This window comes from Balaenoptera acutorostrata, chromosome 11 (assembly GCF_949987535.1).
Source record: "Balaenoptera acutorostrata chromosome 11, mBalAcu1.1, whole genome shotgun sequence".
In the NCBI taxonomy this organism is placed as follows: Eukaryota; Metazoa; Chordata; class Mammalia; order Artiodactyla; family Balaenopteridae; genus Balaenoptera; species Balaenoptera acutorostrata.
This window is the reverse complement of record NC_080074.1, coordinates 19,222,893-19,233,939: the sequence shown is the minus strand read 5'-3', so window position 1 is coordinate 19,233,939 and position 11,047 is coordinate 19,222,893. Positions and strand designations below refer to the sequence as shown.

General features: G+C 36.8%; 1 pseudogene; it reads right to left on the bottom strand.

Annotated features, from left to right (window-relative positions):
* Positions 1-240: 240 nt before the first annotated feature.
* LOC130709215 (programmed cell death protein 10-like) lies at positions 241-3,462 on the bottom strand (annotated as a pseudogene).
* Between the last annotated feature and the right edge of the window lie 7,585 nt (positions 3,463-11,047).

The following is an 11,047-nucleotide window of genomic DNA, read 5'->3' as shown; positions in this document are numbered from 1 at the left end:
CGCTTCCAAGTTAAAATGTCAGAAACAAATACCAATATTTACAATTCTTTTAAGGAATGTTATATGAGACATTAGACTGTAAATTTTTTGGCTTATAATTCTTAAATAAATGATAATAGCAAATAAAATCTTCAGTGCGAGATTGTGATTAAGAGACATTTTACAAAAACACAAAGTGGCAATAATACCATTCAACATCCCGGGTTAAATCCCTTCAGGAGAGACTCATAATTTATATAGTCAAACTTTAAAATTTACAGATAAAAGTAGTTCAACACTGCCACTGAGAAGCACATCTCTTAACGTGTACAGCCTTGAGGGCACAGTTTTGAAGGTCTGAAATACCAAGTTGGTTTGATGATTTAGTCAGTTGGCACTTATGAATACATTTATTGCCCTGCCATTTCAAAACAGATTTTCAGAGTATGTCTGAAACTTTTGGAATACTTTAAAAATTCTTTATTTTTGGCATTCAAGTGCTATGCGGTTCTGGTATTAGTATTTCTTGAAGACATTACTCACAAAGAGTTCTTTAATTGTACTAGGTATATCCTTGATTGCCTGCAGAAATCTCACTCTGGTATTGATCTCAGCTGTGATCTTACTGGGACTTTGTTTAGGTGCTCCTGCCTTTTCATTTAGGTCCTGGAATTCTGGCTCTGGTTGTTTAATCACATACTCTTCCACATCAGCAGCTGCCATTCGAAGGAGGGACTTAGTGAAGTTAACTTCTACACTTTTTTCCTCTAAAAGTTTCATAATGACATCTTGTGTGAAACCTGTATTTTCTTCCTGTGCTGATATGTGCAGTCTTTGTGCTGAGCCCAAGGATTTTACTTTAGTTTGTGTTATACCTCCTACTCTACCTTCTTTAGAAAGGAAAGGTTTCTCAAAGAAATAGGAGCTTGACCATGTACTGTCTCAACTACTTTTGGACATGGTCTGAATAGTATAACATCTACTAGGACTTAAAGTACTAGCATTGATAATGAGAATCCTTCACATGTACAGTGTGTTACAGTTTTTAAAGTGCTTTTATATATATCAATTAATCTTCATAATTTCCACTGCTGATGTTTATTTGCTCCCTACTGGGTACACAGCACTGCACTGGACCTTTATTAGCCTATCTGATCCTCACAATACAATGAATAAAGTTTTCTCTTGTGGTGAAATAAAAATGTACATTTTTAAAACAGTGACCATCAAAATGCCTTTTAGGACAAAAATTGTCTTGGGAGGAAAAGGGGAATATCTTGATAAACAACTGGGAATAGAAGTTGGAATCCTAGAAGCTTGGCTATCAGCAGGAACCCAAGGAAAACAGAGAGAGATGGTCAAGAAAATGGGAGAAAATGGGCAGGGGGGGTGAAGTTTAAATGTAGAAAGGGCATTCAGGGAAACCTCACTGATGAGATCACGAGAAATAAGCATCTTAAGGGATTCTCAGAAAGCCAGGGGAGGATCTGGAACTTTTATGTTTGAGCTAATTTTATTTGTAGTTCAAGGAACAGAGACTCTCTAGCTGTCATACTAGTATTTATAGAGAGATAGGGAAATTGAGGCTAAAAAGAGGGGCAATTTGAGATCCTAGAGTCAGATACAAGTTTATCTTACTTGAGCTTCTGAGATGGGTCTGAGGTCAAAGGCTTATGGTCCACCCCAGACACACTTGACTCCACATCCCCTCTTTTGGCTAGACCGCTTGCAGCCTCTGAGGACGGGGAGAACTCTCTGGAGCCAAAGAAGGGTTAGCAAACCTTTTCCCTGTGTCAAAGCAGAGCCAGGAGCAGGGAGACGGCCCTATACGTTGCACAGGTGAGCTTCGCGCTGAAGGAGTCTAAGCAACTGACGACAGCAACGCCTGACCTTCCCCGCTCCCAAGCTAAAGAGTGGTGTCTGGAGGTTGGGGAGACAGGGGTGTCTGAGAAATATTTCCAGAATGTAAGAGGTGGGGCAAAGGTCCTGGCAATCGCTGGAAAGAAACAGGTCATGGGCTCACTGCCTTTTTCAGCCAAAGGAATTCCTAGACGAGAGACGCAGAGAAACTTCAGCCTATAGGAATAATTGCAGACGACAATGTCCCCAAAGTTACCCAACACAGGTAACTTCTACTCTTAATTATGGGTGTTTTATTCCCCAAGCATCCAGGGTCACACAACAGGGGATGGTGGACATGCCAGACGCTTGAGTGGGACGCACTGCCTGCTGACTTCAGGGGTCCATCCAGCCAAAGGGAGCTCTCATGGTGTCCCTGCAGGTCCTCAGCAATGAATAAAACCAGAGGCAGCTCCCTTTGGGGAACACAGCAATTTTTCAAGCGTTATCTCATTTAATCCTCATAACACATCTATGAGGCAGGTCACAGTATCATACCGATTCTACAGATGAATAAATGGAGAATAAAAGGAGTAAAATAACTTGTCAAAGGCCACACAGTCAGTCAGGTGAATCAGATCTATCTGATTTCAAAATCCATGTCCTGAACTATTTTGAGAGGATGATGAACTTTCAAAAGCTCCTCACTAGAATATGAGCCCTTGAAGGAGACGGGTGGGGTCTTACTAATCTTTACAATCTTTATCACTCCCCAAAGCACAGTGCCTAGCACACTGGTACCCTGTCAACTCATTCATTCATCAGCAGATCTTTACTGAGTCCTGCTGGGTGTCAGCACAGTATTGGTCCCTGGTGATACAGAGCATGGCAAGGTGCACAGGAGTGAGTTGACTTTCCCCAGCACTGAAAAGACAGAATAATCACGTTCCTGGGCTGACCTGATAGGGGAGGGCATACATAGATAAATAAGAGGACACACAACCTCCCACTGGGAGATGTCATGGGGTTGGATCCTGAGAAACCCTGGAAAGAAGTTCGACTCAGCTCTGGACAATGGAGCTCAAGGTGGACCTTAGATTTCTAGTTAAGGGTAACCAGGTTCTAACACCCAGCTTGGCTGTAGGACCTGCGACTTTGGTTAGTGGAGCACGGAATAAACTCTACCTTTTGGCTAGTGGGTTTGAGAACACAGACTGCTTGTGTGCCAATCCTGGCTCTGATGCTTAGTAGCTTTGTGACCTTGAGCAAGTTGTAAGATGGGATAATAAGAGAATCACTCTTGTGATATTGTGAGGATTAAATGAGTCAATATGTTTAAACACTTAAGAGTGTATCTGTGTTAGCACATATCAAAGCAAGCATCACAGCCTGGCACTGATGTCGCATCACACGCTGCAGGATGCTCCTGCCTTCACACTGTGTCCCCCAGGTCTCCACACCACGTTCATCAGACTCATGTACGGCCATGAAAAATGGTTGAAAGTTACCACCTTCGAGACTGTACTCAGCAGATGCAATTACTCCCCCTGTTCCCTGGCTGACTATACCACAGGTTAAGAGCGGCTTCAGAAAAGAGGAAGATGTGTCCCAAACCAGGACTAAGATGAAAAGAGCGAGGTCCATAGAGCTCAAAACTGAAGAAGGCACTCAGGCGGAGGATCATGCAAGTGCATCTGTCCATGGCTTTAAGAAGAAAAGCTGCAGGGATAGGATTTCAGCATTTGAATTACCGCTGGGTGTACAGTTTATAGAAGAGTGGTTTATTTTCTAGACAAGTTGTATTCCTCAAAAGTTTTAAAAATTGAATTATAGCTTAAAAATACTAGGGGAACTTGCTACTTAAGGGAATTAACTTGTGAATGCATTTGTAGAACCAAGAATCATTTAGAGAATAACTTATTATTAATCAGAAACTGGATTGTCCCATGTTGTGTTTGGCTGCACTTTCTTTCTAAAAATTGTCATGTGTTATGCATGTAATATTTGTTTTCCTGATAGCAGAAGAAGTCAATTCATGTAAGGAAATCTTTGTTCAAGAGAAATGCAGCCTTGAGGGAAGTAAAGCATCAAAAGGTCTCAAAGAACTGCCATGGATTTTTCTACATTGTTGTATAGTAGGTACAAAATAAAATCTTTAAAAGGTGCAGTAGAGTTGTGTGAACTCTACAAGAATTATGGTCTTGCTAGGTTTTGGCCACTTGATAATTCTCCTCAAAGAAATATCTTTTATCTCTTTAAAACCCACTTTTTTTTTTCTATTTTGTGAATATGCGTTATTGTCAAAATATTATCTTTTTCCTTCTTGAGTTCACTCTGTGGTTCTCTTTTTTAACTTCTTGAGTTGAACACTTAGTTCACTAATTTTCTCTTTCTTTTGGATATATGCATTTAAGATTACAGCTTTAGCTGCATCCTCTAAGTTTTGCAGTAAGTGTTTTCCTTCTCAAGTTCTAAATATTTTAAACTTTCATTAGATTTCTTCCTTGTTTCATAACACACTGTGGGTGTTTTTAAAATTTCCAAGCATGCAGATTTGGGGAGAGAGATAATCTTTTTATCTACTTATTTTGCTTTGTGGTTGAAGAATGTGGTCTGTGTAATTTCAGCTCTGGTATTTACTGAGTTTTCATTTGTGACCTTCAACAGACTCTGATTTTGTAAATTTCCATGTATCTTTGGAAAAAAATGTATTTTGTAATTGTTTTATGCATGATTCTAAATATATCAATATTTTCATCGGATCAAGTTTCATCATTGCTTTGTATATGGGAGTAATATGTTACAAATTCCCATTTAAATTACATATTGGTCAATTTCTCCTTGTAATTCATTCAGTTTTTACTCTCTGTATTTTTGAGAATTATTTTCTTAAAAGAATACAGGTTTCTGATTATATATTCCTGGTGAATATTTTCTATGTAATGATACTGTTTTGTTTTTTTGTTTTTTTTTGCTAATAATGCTTTTTGTCTTAAGGGTTATTTAATTTAAAGTAATATCATTATATCAGTTATATTTTGATTTATAACTGCATGGTATATCTTTTTCTATCCTTTTATGTTAAAAAATTCCTTATAAATATGTCTTAGGTATACCTATTATAAAAGAAACATATTACTGAATTTGTTGTTGTAGTTGTCATTTTTGCTTTCAAAGTCCAATCTAGAGATTCTAGGAAGATAGCAGTGACAGTGACATTGTAGCTTTCAATCTTAGCGAATCCCCACATTAAAGCAAACACAGCAATTAAATAGCAAAACCAAAGATCCATGGACAACATTTACCACAAAACTAGGCAACAAGGTATCTCCCCTAGTATAAGCACATGGGGACAAACCAACAACAGCCATGAGACTCACATGGTATTGGCATCTGTGCAGGAGAAAGTAGAGGGAAGTACACAGGGTTGTGTCAACTGGTGAACAGAACCCCAAATGAGCCAATAGTTATTTACTGGGGAGCACAGTGGGTCAATTTGAATACATCAGATGAAACTGAGAATGAATTCTCTCTCTAATACCAAGTGAGTTCAAGGAGAGCACAAAGTAAGGACTGAAACGGTTGAAGCAGTTTAATCCTTATGAACTCTCAAAACTTAAATGGATTTTCTTCCAATTAAGGAACCATACTGTGAAGAAACTACTAGAAGTAGAATAAAATTGAGCAATTAGGGAAAAGTAAGATTAAAAAAGAGAAGATTTCCACCCAAGTGGAGAAAGGAAGACAGTCAGGAAATCTTGGGAAGCAAGTGGCCATATTTTTAAACATTACATAAAAATAACAGACAAAGGAGCTTTGAGACATTAGAAAAGCTTTACTAAATCCTGCCTCAATCTAAAAGGTCAGGAAAACTAATTTCACATAAAAATGAGCAACAGAGAAGCATCAAGTTCAAATCCCGTATGAGGTTATAATAAGAAATGAGGTAACAGGGAACACGATAATATTTTTAGAGATGATGACAGAATCCCAGAAAAGTATGTCCATGAACAGACCAAAATGCAACTTACTATTTAAAAATTAGTCATGACATCCTACAGGATACCAGGATACCTGTACTGGACACAATTTAGAAGAAGGGAGTTTACACTTAGCATCAGACAGGCATCATGCTGCAGTGATACCTGTTATCATCCTGCCTGTAAAGAAGAGGACATGAGCTGAGGAGTGTAGCAGGTAGCCAATTTTGAATATTAAAGAACTAGTGGAGCCAGATGCAGACCTCAAAATTCATGTCTGTTCTTTCAGTGCCCATCAAGTTTGTGGGGCTTAATGCCTTATAATCAAAACTAATCCACATCACTTATTGACTCCTTTCCAAATTAAAAAGAAAAATGTTTCATGTCAAAAAAAATTTTTTAATTAGTTACAAGACATTAAGAAAATTACACAGAATATGAAAAAATAACATATCAAAATTTTTAAAGCTGGGAACTTAAATTCTAGAACGCAGAAAAGAATTAGAAATAAAATATCCTTTAAAAATCAAGACAAAAATAGAAGGATACAGTGTGGAAAAAACACTCAGCTAACGAGCTAAAGGATAGAAGGTGGAAAAGGAATTTTTTTTTAAAATTCAAACAGAAAGTCACAAAAATTATAATCATCCTCATCAGTTCACTCAGTCCCATGTAATTAATTTTTTTGTATGTTGATCTTCTGTTAGCACTTTTATGAATTCATCAGTTTTCCATTAAAGTTCTGAAAATGCTTATTCATTAACTTCAACAGTATAGTCAGTTACCAGGAACCTGTACTTGTCAGTCTTTTCCATGAATTCCTTGAAGATGAAACCCTTTTATAGGAACATTTTTGCAAAAGCATCAGAGTACACCCAGAACTGTCTGTAAATGACAAAAGACTTAAAAATGACCATGGTTAAAGATTTGATGAAAGTTCATAATAATCAAATTGACAAGGAAATTTAGTTATTTCTGAGATATACATTTTAAAATAATAACTAGAATTATGACTTATAACATTATACCAGAACATATAAGATTTTTAGGAATTTCATGTAATGTCTGAAACATTTATACTAACATATTTCCATACAAATAACCCAAAGAAAGTTTAGTATACGTTTGGGTCTTTTTTTGAATTTTTGAATTTTATTTTATTTATTTTCTTATACAGCAGGCTCTTATTAGTCATCAATTTTATACACATCAGTGTATACATGTCAATCGCAATCGCACAATTCATCACACCACCACCCCCACCCCCCCGTGGCTTTCCCCCCTTGGTGTCCATACGTTTCTTCTCTACATCTGTGTCTCAAATTTTGCCCTGCAAACCGGTTCATCTGTACCATTTTTCTAGATTCCACATACATGCGTTAATATACAATATTTGTTTTTCTCTTTCTGACTTACTTCACTCTGTATGACAGTCTCTAGATCCATCCACGTCTCAACAAATGACCCAATTTCGTTCCTTTTTATGGCCGAGTAATATTCCACTGTATATATGTATCACATCTTCTTTATCCATTCGTCTGTCGATGGGCATTTAGGTTGCTTCCATGACCTGGCTATTGTAAATAGTGCTGCAATGAACACTGGGGTGCATGTGTCTTTTTGAATTATGCTTTTCTCTGGGTATATGCCCAGTAGTGGGATTGCTAGATCATATGGTAATTCTATTTTTAGTTTTTTAAGGAACCTCCATACTGTTCTCCATAGTGTCTGTATCAATTTACATTCCCACCAACAGTGCAGGAGGGTTCCCTTTTCTCCACACCCTCTCCAGCATTTGTTGTTTGTAGATTTTCTGATGATGCCCATTCTAACTGGTGTGAGGTGATACCTCATTGTAGTTTTGATTTGCATTTCTCTAATAATTAGTGATGTTGAGCAGCTTTTCATGTGCTTCTTGGCCATCCGTATGTCTTCTTTGGAGAAATGTCTATTTAGGTCTTCTGCCCATTTTTGTATTGGGATGTTTGTTTCTTTAATATTGAGCTGCATTAGCTGTTTATATATTTTGGATATTAATCCTTTGTCCATTGATTTGTTTGCAAATATTTTCTCCCATTCTGAGGGTTGTCTTTTCGTCTTGTTTATGGTTTCCTTTGCTGTGCAAAAGCTTTTAAGTTTCATTAGGTCCCATTTGTTTATTTTTGTTTTTCTTTCCATTACTCTAAGAGGTGGATCAAAAAAGATCTTGCTGTGATTTATGTCAAAGAGTGTTCATCCTATGTTTTCCTCTAAGAGTTTTATAGTGTTCAGTCTTACATTTAGGTCTCGAATCCATTTTGAGTTTATTTTTGTGTATGGTGTTAGGAAGTGTTCTAATTTCATTCTTTTACATGTAGCTGTCCAGTTTTCCCAGCACCACTTATTGAAGAGACTGTCTTTTCTCCATTGTATATCCTTGCCTCCTTTGTCATAGATTAGTTGACCACAGGTGCGTGGGTTTATCTCTGGGCTTTCTATCCTGTTCCATTGATCTATGTTTCTGTTTTTTGTGCCAGTACCATATGGTCTTGATTACTGTAGCTTTGTAGTATAGTCCGAAGTCAGGGAGTATGATTCCTCCAGCTCCGTTTTTTTCCCTCAAGACTGCTGTGGCTGTTCGGGGTCTTTTTTGTCTCCATACAAATTTAAAGATTTTTTGTTCTAGTTCTGTAAAAAATGCCATTGGTAATTTGATAGGGATTGAATTGAATCTGTAGATTGCTTTGGGTAGTATAGTCATTTTCACAATATTGATTGTTCCAATCCAAGAACATGGTATATCTCTCCATCTGTTGGTATCATCTTTAATTTCTTTCATCAGTGTCTTATAGTTTTCTGCATACAGGTCTTTTTTCTCCCTAGGTAGGTTTATTCCTGGGTATTTTATTCTTTTTGTTGCAATGGTAAATGGGAGTGTTTCCATAATTTCTCTTTCAGATTTTTCATCATTAGTGTATAGGAATGCAAGAGATTTCTGTGCATTAATTTTGTATCCTGCAACTTTACCAAATTCATTGATTAGCTCTAGTAGTTTTCTAGTGGCATTTTTAGGATTCTCTATGTATAGTATCATGTCATCTGCAAACAGTGACAGTTTTACTTCTTCTTTTCCAATTTGAATTCCTTTTATTTCTTTTTCTTCTCTGATTGAGGTGGCTAGGACTTCCAAAACTATGTTGAATAATAGTGGTGAGAGTGGACATCCTTGTCTTGTTCCTGATCTTACAGGAAATGCTGTCAGTTTCTCACCATTGAGAATGATGTTTGCTGTGGGTTTGTCGTATATGGCCTTTATTATGTTGAGGTAGGTTCCCTCTATGCCCACTTTCTGGAGAGTTTTTGTCAGAAATGGGTGTTGAATTTTGTCAAAAGCTTTTTCTGCATCTATTGAGATGATCATATGGTTTTTATTCTTCAATTTGTTAATATGGTGTATCACATTGATTGATTTGCGTATATTGAAGAATCCTTGCATCCCTGGGATAAATCCCACTTAATCAAGGAGTATGATCTTTTTAATATGTTGTTGGATTCTGTTTGCTAGTATTTTGTTGAGGATTTTTGCATCTATATTCATCAGTGATATTGGTCTGTAATTTTCTTTTTTTGTAGTATCTTTGTCTGGTTTTGGTATCAGGGTGATGGAGGCCTCATAGAATGAGTTTGGAAGTGTTCCTTCCTCTGCAATTTTTTGGAAGAGTTTGAGAAGGATGGGTGTTAGCTCTTCTCTACATGTTTGACATAATTCACCTGTGAAGCCATCTGGTCCTGGACTTTTGTTTGTTGGCAGATTTTTAATCACAGTTTCAATTTCATTACTTATGATTGGTCTGTTCATATTTTCTATTTCTTCCTGGTTCAGTCTTGGAAGGTTATACCTTTCTAAGAATTTGTCTATTTCTTCCAGGTTGTCCGTTTTATTGGCATAGAGTTGCTTGTAGTAGTCTCTTAGGATGCTTTGTATTTCTGTGGTGTCTGTTGTAACTTCTCCTTTTTCATTCTAATTTTATTGATTTGAGTCCTCTCCCTCTTTTTCTTGATGAGTGTGGCTAATGGTTTGTCAATTTTGTTTATCTTCTCAAAGAACCAGCTTTTAGTTTTATTGATCTTTGCTATTGTTTTCTTTGTTTCTCTTTCATTTATTTCTGCTCTGATCTTTATGATTTCTTTCCTTCTGCTAACTTTGGGTTTTGTTTGTTCTTATTTCTCTAGTTCCTTTAGGTGTAAGGTTAGATTGTTTGAGATTTTTCTTGTTTCTTGAGGTAGGCTTGTATAGCTATAAACTTCCCTCTTAGAACTGCTTTTGCTGCATCCCATAGGTGTTGGATCGTCGTGTTTTTGTTGCCATTTGTCTCTAGGTATTTTTTGATTTCCTCTTTGATTTCTTGAGTGATCTCTTGGTTATTTAGTAACGTATTGTTTAGCCTCCATGTGTTTGTGTTTTTACGTTTTTTTCCCTGTAATTGATTTCTAATCTCATAGCATTGTGGTCAGAAAAGATGCTTGATATGATTTCAATTTTCTTAAATTTACTGAGGCTTGATTTGTGACCCAAGATGTGATTTATCCTGGAGAATGTTCAGTGCGCACTTGAGAAGAAAGTGTAATCTGCTGTTTTTGGATGGAATGTCCTATAAATATCAATTAAACCTATCTGGTCTATTGTGTTATTTAAAGCTTCTGTTTCCTTATTTATTTTCATTTTGGATGATCTGTCCATTGGTGTAAGTGAGGTGTTAAAGTCCCCCACTATTATTGTGTTACTGTCGATTTCCTCTTTTATAGCTGTTAGCAGTTGCCTTATGTATTGAGGTGCTCCTATACTGGGTGCATATATATTTATAATTGCTGTATCTTCTTGGATTGATCCCTTGATCATTATGTAGTGCCCTTCCTTGTCTCTTGTAAAATTCTTTATTTTAAAGTCTATTTTATCTGATATGAGTATTGCTACTCAGCTTTCTTCTGATTTCCATTTTCATGGAATACCTTTTTCCATCCCCTCACTTTCAGTCTGTATGTATCCCTAGGTTTACAGTGGGTCTCTTGTAGACAGCATATATATGGGTCTTGTTTTTGTATCCATTCAGCAAGCCCGTGTCTTTTGGTTGGAGCATTTAATCCATTCATATTTAAGGTAATTATCGATATGTATGTTCCTACGACCATTTTCTTAATTGTTTTGGGTTTGTTTTTGTAGGTCCTTTTCTTCTCTTGTGTTTCCCACTTAGAGAAGTTCCTTTAGCATT